Source organism: Hyla sarda, chromosome 7, assembly GCF_029499605.1.
Source record: "Hyla sarda isolate aHylSar1 chromosome 7, aHylSar1.hap1, whole genome shotgun sequence".
Taxonomy (NCBI): Eukaryota; Metazoa; Chordata; class Amphibia; order Anura; family Hylidae; genus Hyla; species Hyla sarda.
The window spans coordinates 149595012-149608731 of NC_079195.1; positions in this window are offsets into that span (position 1 = coordinate 149595012).

A 13720-nucleotide genomic window follows, 5' to 3' on the forward strand; every position below is an offset into this window, starting at 1 on the left:
TGGTAGTATTATATTCAGAGGGTGCAGTGTGTGGTAGTATTGTATTCAGAGGTTGCAGTGTTTGGTAGTATTAAATTTAGAGGGCACAGTGTGTGGTAGTATTATATTCAGAGGGTGCAGTGTGTGGTAGTATTATATTCAGAGAGTACAGTGTGTGGTAGTATTATATTTAGAGGGCACAGTGTGTGATAGTATTATATTCAGAGGGTGCAGTGTGTGATAGTATTATATTCAGAGGGTACAGTGTATGGCGGTATTATATTCAGAGGGTACAGTGTGTTATATATTCAGGGGGTACAGTGTGTCAGAATTATATTCAGAGGGTGTGTGCCAGTATTATATTCAAAGAATACAGTGTTTGGCAGTATTATAATAATTATTGTTTTCATATAGAGGATCAGAATGTGCTGACATAGTGAGGAGACGTCTGGGCATCAAGTTCTGCAGAGAGAAGATTTAGCTGGAACAAATCCTGGTGGTATGTACCAGCTGAATTAGATAAGGAAAGACTATAGAGAAGACGTCACCTGTAATCACTGATATCATTGTGTATTCTCCTCACTATAGAGAAGACGTCACCTGTAATCACTGATATCATTGTACATTCTCCTCACTATAGAGAAGATGTCACCTGTAATCACTGATATCATGGTGTATTCTCCTCACTATAGAGAAGAGGTAATCTGTAGTCACTGATATCATTGGGTATTCTCCTCACTATAGAGAAGAGGTCATCTGTAGTCACTGATATCATTCTGTATCCTCCTGTGTGTGTCCCATCAGAGCTGTAGTCACTTGTAAGTTCTGCAGTAATGATGGGTGAAACAACAACTCCCAGCATCCCCTCACCACTGCTTAGGTCATACTGGGAGCTGTAGTTTTAAATGGTAAAAATTTCTTTAGCACTTTCCCATTCTGTGGCAATAGGTATATTTGATTATTATTCTGACTTATGAGCACGGCCTAAGAGTCTTAAACAAGGTTAGAACTGTATGATACATTTAATAATATTGTAAGTTCCGTGAGCAACATCTTGTTTTCTGTCCGCCAACACAAAATACTCTAATAGTGCCCCTCCCGAGACTCGACTCTGGATCCGCGCCTGCGGGGGTGTCGGTGTAGCTGGGGAGGGGGGTGCTGCGGAGCGTCTTGGTGCCACCCCATTAGGTTGGTGTCACCCGGTGCGAGCCGCACCCCCCGCACCCGGTTCGCAACGCCACTGGGTGTCTGTCTGTCTGCGTGTGTGTGTGTGTGCATGTGTGTCTGTCCATGTGTCTGTCCATGTGTGTGCATGTGGTATGTGTCTGTCTGTCTATGCGTGTGTGCATGTGTCTGTCTGTCTGTGTGTGCATGTGTTTGTCTGTCTATGTGTGTGTGCGCATGTGTGTCTGTCTGTCTGCGTGTGTGTGTGCGCATGTGTGTCTGTCTGTCTATGTGTGTGTGTGTGTGTCTGTCTATGTGTGTGCGTCTGTGTGTGTGTGTGAGTCGGGGGGGAGGGGGTAATCAAATCAAAGTTGTTTCTGGCTTTTGCGGATTTTGTGCGTTATCGGTGCGGAATCTATGTGGAATCTGCATGTGGAAATTCTGAATTGTGAATAGGAGTGCAAAATTCTATAGTGCGGATAAGATTTATAATATAGATGGCCAGCAACACATAGACAGACAGACACACACACATAGACAGACAGACACACACACATGCACACACATAGACACACACACACATGCACACACACAGACACACAGACACATGCACACACATAGACAGACAGACACCCACACACATAGACATACACACATGCGCACACAAAGACAGACAGACACACACACATGCACACACACAAAGACAGACAGACACACATGCACACACACATAGACAGAAAGACACCCACACATGCACACACACATAGACTTATGCATTATGTGTCCCGAATAGCTGAGGAAAGTGTTGAGTCACTGTGCTGAGTGCTGAGACACTGTGATTGGTTGATGGGGGGGGGCATGTGCAGTCTCTGCTCTGCTCAGTACACAGAAATGCTTCAAGACACAGTTTTCTTCACTACATACCTGGCGCGGGCCACATACTTTCGTTCCGGCCCGCGGGCCGGGAGTTGGAGACCCCTGCTTTAAATGGTTCCCATACCAGAGCATCCCCTAATGGTTTAAGTGTTCAAACCAGAAAACTCAAACCAGCCTAAGCATCTTTATAAAAGCAGAGCCCCATGAAAGCCTAGTGCTCCCATCTGATTGCTTTAAACAGCCCTACTCACAAACTTTTTACTAACCGTCCATATAAAACCATTAACACAGTGACAGGAAATGGAACCTCAGGGTATATTCACATCTGCACCAATTCCATGTCCACATTCATTTGGGTTGTTTCTGGCTTGTGCGGATTTTGTGCAGAATGGGTGCGCAATCCATGTGGAATCTGCATGTGGAAATTCTGAATTGTGAATAGGAGTGCAGAATTCTATAGTGCGGAGCAGATTTATAATATAGATGGCCAGCAATGCCGCCCGCTTTCCCAGCAGTAGCCATCTCTCCCAGAGGCGGCTCTAACTTTAGGCCATTTAGGCCACTGCCTCACGCTGGTGGAGGCCTCACTCTGCCTCCCACCAGCTGCTCAAGGCCAAGAGGTACAGAGTCGCTGGCAGGCAGGGTCGGTGATGTGAAGAAAATCTCTAGCATATGCAGAGTGGAAGAGAGATAAAGAGCTCCTACCATGTCTCCTCCTTCCCCTCCCTCTGCCAGTGAAGTAATGACACCTCTGATTGATGGAGGAAGTTCTCCTCTAGAGCACTGCTCAGTTGCTGCACGGAGAACAGTTTAGGGCTCATTCACATTACCGTCTGTGCCTGTATTCTTATGCCTGTTATTAAATCCGTTCTTGACATGTTCAAACAGCTTGCAAACATCTATAAATGAATCATATTGATGTCAATGGACATTTTTTTTCTTTACAGTCCGTTGCAAGCTGTGTGTACACCTTTGGTTCCTAATCCATTGCATGCAGTATATTTTTTTTTCCCGTCAAAAATAACGGAATAGAAGCAGATATTATAAATTTAACTTTTGAAGTCTATGGGTAATGGACCCTGTCAAACCGTAACGCAGGTGTCCTAATGCGAGTTCAGGGAGGGCAGAAACCTCACGTTGAGCAGAAGTGCAGGGTAATGGATTGAAAACATTCTCCGTTTTCACACGTTGTTTTCTATCCATTTTTAATCCATTTTTACTTTTGAGCATGCTCAGATGAGGTGTGAGAAACCAAGAAGTAGCCAGACAAACATAAAAACAGACAATAAATGGATTAAAAACTGATGCAACAGGGAAGGATGCTACTTAATGGCAATAAATGGATTAAAAACTGATGCAACAGGGGAGGATGATACTTAAAGGGGTTATCCAGGAAAAAACTTTTTTATATATATCAACTGGCTACAGAAAGTTAAACAGATTTGTAAATTACTTCTATTAAAAAATCTTAATCCTTTCAGTACTTATGAGCTTCTGAAGTTAAGGTTGTTCTTTTCTGTCTAAGTGCTCTCTGATGACACCTGGCTCGGGAAACGCCCAGTTTAGAAGAGGTTTACTATGGGGATTTGCTTCTAAACTGGGCGTTTCCCGAGACAGGTGTCATCAGAGAGCACTTAGACAGAAAAGAACAACCTTAACTTCAGAAGCTCATAAGTACTGAAAGGATTAAAAAATTTAATAGAAGTGATTTACAAATCTGTTTAACTTTGTGGAGCCAGTTGATATTTATAAAAAAAAGTTTTTTCCTGGAATACCCCTATAACCTCTTAAGGACGCAGGGCGTATGGATACGCCCTGCATCCCGAGTCCTTAAGGACTTCCTAGCCGGTTGGGGACCGGAGCCGGATGCCTGCTGAAATCGTTCAGCAGGCATCCCGGCATATCGCCCAGGGGGGTCATTATGCCCCCCCATGTCAGCGATCGCCGCAGATCGCTGGACAATTCAGTCCAGCGATCTGCGGCGATTCCGGGTCAATTGGATCTCCAGTGACCCGGTGACCCGGAATTACTGGCTGTTCGGGGCCGTCTCTGACTGCCCCGAACAGCCAGAGCCTGCAGGGGTGAGGTGGCACTGGTGCCACCTCACGATCGCCCTGATTCGTCGGCCGGATTACCGGCCAACCAATCAGGGCGCCTGCTGCGGGTGTCACTCCCGCAACCCGCTCCGCCCCTCTTCCGGAGGGCGTGAGCGGGTGCGGGAAGACGACCCCGGGTGCTGGGGACCCCGATCCCCGGCATCCATGTTGGGATCGGGGCCCCAGGAGCGACGGCGGCGGCGAGGGACAGCCTGCGATGGAGCAGCAGCAGGAGGTGAGTTACAGCCTCCTGCTGTTGCTTAGCAACAGCTCCCAGCATGCAAAAAGGGCATGCTGGGAGCTGTAGTTATGCAACAGCAGGAGGCAGACCACCACAACTCCCAGCATTCCCTTATGGGCATGCTGGGACTTATGGTTTTGCAACAGCTGGAGGCACATTTTTTCTATGGAAAAGTGTACCTTCAGCTGTTGTATAACTACAACTCCCAGCTTGCACAAACAGCTAAAGTGCATGCTGGGAGTTGTAGTGGTGCACCTGCTGGTTGCATAACTACAACTCCCAGCATGCCCGTTGGCTGTCGGTGACTGCTGAGAGTTGTAGTTTTGCAACAGCTGAAGGCACACTGGTTGTGAAACTTAGAGTTTTTTTTTACCTAACTCAGTGTTTCACGACTGGTGTGCCTCCAGCTATTGCAAACTACAACTCCCAGCAGTCACCTTACACCATGCACCGTACATGCTGGGAGTTGTAGTTTTGCAACAGCTGGAGGCACACTGGTTTTGAAACACTGAGTAAGGTCACAAACTCCGTGATACATAACCAGTGTGCCTACAGCTGTTGCAAAACTAAAACTCTCAGCATGTACAGTCTGTCAGCGCATGCTGGGAGTTGTAGTTTTGCAACAGCTGGATGTCCCCCCCAATGTGAATGTACAGGGTACACTCACATGGGCAGAGGATTACAGTAAGTATCGGGCTGCAAGTTTGAGCTGCAGCAAATTTTCTGCAACAGCTCAAACTGCCAGCGAGAAACTACTGTGAACCCCCCGCCCGTGCGACTGTACCCTAAAAACACTACACTACACTAACAAAACATAAAATAAAAAGTAAAAAACACTACATATACACATACCCCTACACAGCCCCCTCCCCTCCCCAATAAAAATGAAAAACGTCTGGTACGCCACGGTTTCCAAAACGGAGCCTCCAGCTGTTGCAAAACAACAACTCCCAGTATTGTCGGACAGCCGTTGACTGTTCAGGCATGCTGGGAGTTTTACAACAGCTGGAGGCACCCTGTTTGGGAATCACTGGCGTAGAATACCCCTATGTCCACCCCTATGCAATCCCTAATTTAGGCCTCAAATGCGCATGGCGCTCTCACTTTGGAGCCCTGTCGTAATTCAAGGCAACAGTTAAGGGTCACATATGGGGTATCGCCGTACTCGGGAGAAATTGGGCTTCAAATTTTGGGGGGTATTTTCTGCTTTTACCCTTTTTAAAAATTTAAAGTTTTTGGGAAAAGAAGCATTTTAGGTAAAATTTTTTTATTTTTTTTACATATGCAATAGTCGTGAAACGCCTGTGGGGTATTAAGGTTCACTTAACCCCTTGTTACATTCCCCGAGGGCTCTAGTTTCCAAAATGGTATGCCATGTGGTTTTTTTTTTGCGGGCCTGGCACCATAGGGGCTTCCTAAATGCGGCATGCCCCCAGAGCAAAATTTGCTTTCAAAAAGCCAAATGTGACTCCTTCTCTTCTGAGACCTGTAGTGTGCCAACAGAGCACTTTTCACCCCCATATGGGGTGTTTTCTGAATCGGGAGAAATTGGGCTTCAAATTTTGGGGGGTATTTTCTGCTTTAACCCTTTGTATAAATGTAAATTTTTTGGGAAACCAAGCATTTTAGGTACATTTTTATTTTTTTTTTTACATATGCAAAAGTCGTGAAACACCTGTAGGGTATTAAGGTTCACTTTACCCCTTGTTACGTTCCCCGAGGGGTCTAGTTTCCAAAATGGTATGCCTTGTGTTTTTTTTTTGCTGTTCTGGCACCATAGGGGCTTCCTAAATGCGGCATGCCCCCAGAGCAAAATTTGCTTTCAAAAAGCCAAATGTGACTCCTTCTCTTCTGAGACCTGTAGTGCGCCAACAGAGCACTTTTCACCCCCATATGGGGTGTTTTCTGAATCGGGAGAAATTGGGCTTCAAATTTTGGGGGGTATTTTCTGCTATTACCCTTTTGAAAAATGTAAAACTTTAGGGAAACCAAGCATTTTAGGTAAAAAATATTTTAATTTTTTTTACATATGCAAAAGTCGTGAATCACCTGTGGGGTATTAAGGTTCACATTACCCCTTGTTATGTTCCCTGAGGGGTCTAGTTTCCAAAATGGTATGCCATGTGTTTTTTTTTTGCTGTTCTGGCACCATAGGGGCTTCCTAAAGGTGACATGCCCCCCAAAAACCATTTGACGCTCCTTCCCTTCTGAGCCCTCTACTGCGCCCGCCGAACACTTTACATAGACATATGAGGTATGTCCTTACTCGAGAGAAATTGAGTTTCAAATACAAGTAAAAATTTTCTCCTTTTTACCCCTTGCAAAAATTCAAAAATTGGGTCTACAAGAACCTGCGAGTGTAAAAAATGAAGATTGTGAATTTTCTCCTTCACTTTGCTGCTATTCCTGTGAAACCCGTAAAGGGTTAAAACGCTTACTGAATGTCATTTTGAATACTTTCGGGGGTGCAGTTTTTATAATGGGGTCATTTATGGGGTATTTCTAATATGAAGACCCTTCAAATCCACTTCAAACCTGAACTGGTCCCTGAAAAAAAGCGAGTTTCAAAATTTTGTGAAAAATTGGAAAATTGCTGCGGAACTTTGAAGCCCTCTGGTGTCTTCCAAAAGTAAAAACTCATCAATTTTATGATGCAAATATAAAGTAAACATATTGTATATGTGAATTAAAAAAAAATTATTTGGAATATCCATTTTCCTTACAAGCAGAGAGCTTCAAAGTTAGAAAAATGCTAAATTTTCAAAATTTTCATCAAATTTGGGGATTTTTCACCAAGAAAGGATGCAAGTTACCAAAAATTTTACCACTACGTTAAAATAGAATATGTCACGAAAAAACAATCTCGGAATCAGAATGATAAATAAAAGAATTCCAGAGTTATTAATGTTTAAAGTGACAGTGGTCAGATTTGCAAAAAATGGCCGAGTCCTTAAGGTGAAAAAGGGCTCAGTCCTTAAGGGGTTAATGGCATCCTTTTGCATCAGTTTGCATCCGTTTGATAGTATGGCCCGTTTAGCAGCAATGATGAGAGGATGGCGGGATGGGAGACAACGGCTGTGTGAACCTAGTGTTTAACCCTCTCCTGGCTGTCTGGATCACACAAGGACTGAAATCTTGTGTAAGTATAGTACTTACTCTGTCACTGATTTTCTGTCACCAAGTCATCATATAGAGACGGTGGGGGGGTATACCTGTGGCTGCTTAACACAACTACTGCTGGCAATACTGTTGTAAAAACCAGCAGCCTTTGTGTTTAACAGATGGGTATTATAGTTCTTCAGGACAGGACTGAACCATTTCAACATTTCAGAGCATAAATACTGTAATTTAGGATAACAACTTCCAGTGTGTTTTGTCTGTGCAGCCTGTCCCCTAAAAGTTTGACCCTTGAGGGGAGCAGGCAACACAGACAAATAAACCACACTGGACTGGGAATAATACTAAAGTATTTACCGTATTTTTTGCTCCATAAGATGCACCTGACCATAAGACGTACCTAGGTTTTAGAGGAGGAGAACAAGAAAAAAATATTCTGAACCAAACCCCCCTTGTGGCAAGCAGCCCCCCCCCCCTTGTGGCCAGCAGGACCCCCCTTGTAAACAGCAGGACCCCCCTTGTGGCCAGCAGGACCCCCCTTGTAGTTTCTTACCGGTATTTATCACTACCGCTGCCCTGTCCTGCCGTCTGCATAATGGAGTCTATGGAGGAGCATGTGACACACACGTCACTCTGCTTCCTCTGTAGTGTTATGCTGGGCGCAGGGGAGGAGGTGGAGGGACGTGTGTGTCACATGCTCCTCCATAAGACTCCATTATGCGGATAGGAGAATGGGACAGCGGCAGTAGGGGATGGAAGAACGGGGCAGTGGCGTGAATCAGAGGCACTTTGCCGTACAGACCCAGGAGCAGGTAAGCTTAGCAGCCTCCCCTCTGCAGCCTTCCCTGCACTTCGGCGCACACATTCGTTCCATAAGACGCACAGACATTTCTTCCCACTTTTGGGGGAGAAAAAGTACGTCTTATGGAGCGAAAAATATGGTATCCTCTGAAATACAAAGTTACCCTATGAATCTGTAACTTTTGTACAACTAAGGGACCAAGGGTACATTCACATGTTCACATTTTTCTGCAAATTATCTGCAGCAAAATCTGCATGTGTGAATGTTTCCTTATAATGCAGAATGGGGGCTCGTACAAAATAGTATATAAAAGTTTTTTTTAAATACACCCCCATAGAAATTCAAGTTACTCTTTTTTCCCAATTTTTAAATAACAAAATTCGAACTGCAAAGGTAAAAGAACATATTTTGCAATGCTACATGTAGGAATGCTCATTTTTTTTTTTTTTTTATAATAACATAATTATTTTGGAACAGTAGTCCATAATTAATGTAGTAACATATTTATTATGTTAGCTGTAATTGAGAAAGGCTTAGGGTGGGAGATGACACACTTCTGATGAAAAGATGTAATGCCTTTCATTGCATGAAACAAATCACATCAAGCAGAAACATGTGCTGGGCATTTCCTGTGGTCTGATGAAATCAAGATAAACATATTTGTTTTAGATGGGGTAAAATGTGTGTGGCAGCAACCAGGCGAGGCGTACAAAGACTGTTTTGCTAACAGTCAGGCATGGTGGTGGGAACTTCATGGTCTGGACCTACATTAGTGCTGCTGGCACTGGGGAGCTAAATTTTATTGCGGGAATCATGAATGCCAACATGAACAATTACATGCTAAAGCAGAGCATGATCCCCTCCCTTGGGAGATTGAGTCACAGGCAGTATCCCAACATAACAACCCCAAACACCCCCCCAAGACAACTACTTCCTTTCTAAAGAAGCTGAGGGTAAAGGAGATGGGCATGTCTCCAGACCTAAACATCTGTGGGGCATTCTCAAATAGAAGGTGAGGGAGTGCAAGATCTAAACAGCAACAAATAACCCAATGGGACGGTAAGGGGCCCTTAATACTAAACAAATACAAAACCCCAGGGCCGTAGCGCGGAGTCTAGAACTCCCCTATTGTAGTAGAATACCACCCCTAAAACTTAACTTTTATGGTGTGCATTAAAAGTTAAATACCCTGAAAAACTTTAAAATTTACTGTGGTGGTATATTTATTAGACATGTGCAGAACCAAAAATTTAGTTTTTTTCGTTTTGTTCGTTTTCGTGTTTAAAAATTTTCGGTTCTGTGAATATTCAGAATGCTGTGCATTCGTCATATTCGGTTTTCGAATGCATCCGCTAAATTTTTTTTTCGTTTTCGGATGCATTCGTTTAAAAAACTGATGCATTCGTTAATTCTGATTTTTGGTTCTGCACATGTCTAGTGATCCCTCAACATACGATGGTAATTCGTATGTTGAGGGATTCGTGCAATGTAAAAAACTAAAGTCCTACTCACGTGTCCCTGCTGCTCCCGATGGTGTCCCCGGGCCTCCGCAGGGCTCTCCTAGTCCTTTTCGGTACTCTGCTGGGCTCTCCTGGTCTTCTCCGGTCCTCCATTGTCTGCCGCAAGACCTTACTGGGCCTCCGTAGCGACGTCATCAAGTCGCTGCCGCACGCCGTTCCTATTGGATGACGGGATGGCGTGCGCGACGGCGTCTTGACGACGTCAGAGGGAGACCCGTATGAAGGCCCCGGACCAGCCCAGGACCCACCGGAGGAAGGCCCGGAGCAACGCGGAAAGGTGAGTGAACCTGCCCGGGCTGCTTCAACTGCTATCCGGCAGCAGCTTAAGCATTATGCGCTTCCGGATAGCAGTTGATGCATGGCCCCGACATTCGGTATACTGATAACGAATGCATTCGTTGTTCGTTAACATGCATATTCATTATTCATTAGTTAATGAATGCATTCGTTAACTGTATATTCGTATTCGTATGCTTTTTCGGGATTTTGTACTTTTTTTTTTTTTTTCGTGCATTCTTTTCGTTAGCAACAAACGGAAAAATTTGTTTCGTTCCGTGTTACGAAACAAATTGCACATGTCTAATATTTATCATGCTGTATACCCACCAGAATGTAATGCTTGGAAAGTGCAACAGTACACTGTGTATCAATTCACTTCACCACAGTATGTATTGCTAAAATGAGACTGTCATGCCGTCCTCGACATGTTTTGCTATGAAACCGGCATTGTTATGACAATGGCCAGTTATGGCATGCAAGAGGAGAACACAGATAACACTGCTCAATGCTGAGCCAAAGCTCAGCATTGAGCAGTGTATGCATTTGTAAAATTGTATGGTATAGCCCTCTATGGGGACAAAAAAAGTAAGAAGTGTTAAAAAAGAGTTAAAGGGGTACTCCGCCCCTAGACATCTTATCCCCTATCCAAAGGATAGGGGATAAGATGTCAGATCGCCACGCTTGGGACCCGTGGATCGCCACTGCGGCACCGCGCTATCATTGCTGCACAGAGCGAGTTCGCTCTGTGCGTAATGATGGGCGATACAGGGGACGGAGAAGCGTGACATCACGGGCCGTACCCTTAATGCAAGTCTATTGCAGGGGGCATAAAGACCACCACACCCCCTCCCATAGACTTGTATTGAGGGGGCGGGCCGTGACGTCAAGAGGGGCGGAGCCGTGACATAACGATGCTCCGGCCCCTGTATTGCCCATCATTACATGCAGAGCGAACTCGCTCTGTACAGCAATGATAGCAGGGTGCCACAGCGGCGATCCCCGGGGTCCCCAGCAACGGGACCGTGGCGATCTGACATCTTATCCCCTATCCTTTGGATAGGGGATAAGATGTCTAGGGGTGGAGTACCCCTTTAATAAAAGGGAATTAACACCTTCCCTAATAAAAGTTTTTTTACCCCCCTTTTCCCATTTTCTTTTATAAAATAATGTACTAAAAAATAAAAACAATCATATGTGAAAATGCCGCGTGCGTACATGTCCGATCAATTAAAATATAAGGTTAGTTAAACCGCACGGTCGATGGCGTACATGTAAAAAAATACCAAAGTCCAAATTTGCGCATTTTTTGGTTACTTCATATACTGTTACAAAAAAATAAAAAGCGATAAGAGGATACTATCAAAACAAAAATGGTACCAATAAAAACAACAGATCACAGCGCAAAAAATGAGTCCTCATATAGCCCCATATTTGGAAAAATAAAAAAGTTATAGGGGTCAGAAGATGACAATTTTAAAGAGGTTATCCAGGATTAGAAAAACACAGCTACTTTCTTTAAAAACCGCTCCCCGTCTGTCTCCAGGCTGGGTGTGGTTCTGCAGCTCAGTTCCATTGAAGTGAATAGAGCCAAGTTGTAAAACCACACCCAACCTGGAGACAGACGTGGAGCTGTTTTGGAAAGAAATTAGCTGTTTTTTCTTTTACTGGATAACCCCTTTAAGCATACAAATTTTGGTGCATGTAGTTATGATTATAAGTAAAATAAAATAAAACCTACAGTATATACTCGAGTATAAGCCAACCCGAATATAAGCCGAGGCCCCTAATTTCACCCCAAAAACCCAGGAAAAGTTATTGACTCGACTATAAGCCTAGGGTGGGAAATAAATCATCACCCCATGTCATCATCCCCCCCTGTCATCATCCAGACCCCCGTCATTAACACCCCTGTCATCATCCCCCCTTCATCATCACTGCCTGTCATCATCACCCTATCATCATCCCCCCCTTCATCATCACCTTGTCATCATCCCCCCCTTCATCATCACCGCCTGTCATAATCCAGACCACTGTCATCATTCCCCCCTTCATCATCACCGCCTGTCAATCCCTTCATCAGTGGTCTTCAACCTGCGGACCTCCAGATGTTGCAAAACTACAACTCCTACGTCCCTGCGCATGAACGTCCCTGTGCATCGTCGTCAAGGCAAGGTCACTAGTCCGAGGCCGGGCCCAGAGCGGAGAAGAGGGCCTCCTGGTGAAGCCCAGCCTGGAACGACTAACCCTCCCCACCGGACGGTCCCTGCGGCATAGATGGCCCGGAACAGCTCACCCTTCCTTCCCACCGAGGGGAGGTGAGTAGAAAACTAAAGGGGGGGGGGGGGGGGTCTGGATGATGGCGAAGGCTGCAGTGGTCTTCAATCTGCGGACCTCCAGGTGTTTCAAAACTACAACTCCCAGCATGCGAGTTGTAGCTTTGCAACATCTAGAGGTCCGCAGGTTGAAAACCACTGAGAAGGGATTGACAGGCGGAGAGTTCACTCGAGTATAAGCCGAGGGGGGCATTTTCAGCACGAAAAATCGTGCTGAAAAACTCGGCTTATACTCGAGTATATACGGTACATGAATTGGGTATCCATGGAACCGTATGGACCTACAGAATAAAGATAAAGTGTCATGTCTACCGAAAATTGCACTGCATAGAAACAAAAGCCCCAAAATTTGCAAAATGGCATGTTTTTTTTCAATCTCACCCGCCATTTTTTTTTCGCCGTAGATTTTGTTATGAAATGATTGATGTCATTACAAAGTACAATTGGTGATGCAAAAACAAGCCCTTATATTGATCTCTGCAAAACTAAAAGGGTTAGGATTTTTAGAAGGGGAGGAGGAAGTGCAAAAACAAAAATTGGCTGGGTCATTAAGGCCAAAGTGGGCTTGGTTCTTAAGGGGTTAAACAGGCATGTTAGTGCTGATCAAGTAGATTTTGTTGAACCCCTGCATTTGAACTGTGTCCTGGTTTCTGACTGGTGTGTTATGTTGTTTCCATCTCCCCCAATCTAAACTCCCACTATATATTATATATGTTGTTACAATCCGTCTTGGGGATTAGCTCTGGGATCGTCCTGGATCACGCCACCGGATGCGTTTCTTCTCAATAAACCAGCAAACAAACACTTATAATGCAAATCTGGCACCTTGTCAGTTTTATTAGACAGGTTGCAGGGAAAGAAATAAACAAAAAGCAGGAACAAAACAAAACCCTAGAACGTCTGGTCACTGACTAAACAGATCAGCTTGTCCTGACTAGCAACCGCTGAGCTTCCCTCAGCCGGTTAAACATTTGTCCCCTGCAACCTTCTACTCACAATTCATGTCACTCTCTTTGAGCCCCTGATAGCTCGGGCTGTGTACTCCTCAGCAGGCTCTGTCTCTTCCCTACAGCCCACATGCTGTCTCTTAGGAAGAGCCCACATTAGACTGAGTCTCCACCTCATATACACACCTCCCTTCCCTCCTGCCTCATTACTTAAGAAGCAGGTGAGAGCTTCTGCAGGGTGAGCCAAGGAAATACACCCTTTCCATGCCACACTGCCACATATCCCCCCCCCCCTTTGCTCAGACCACCGGGAAGGAGCACATGTATTTGAAAGGCAGAAACCATCTGCCTTTCCTTTCTCTTGGA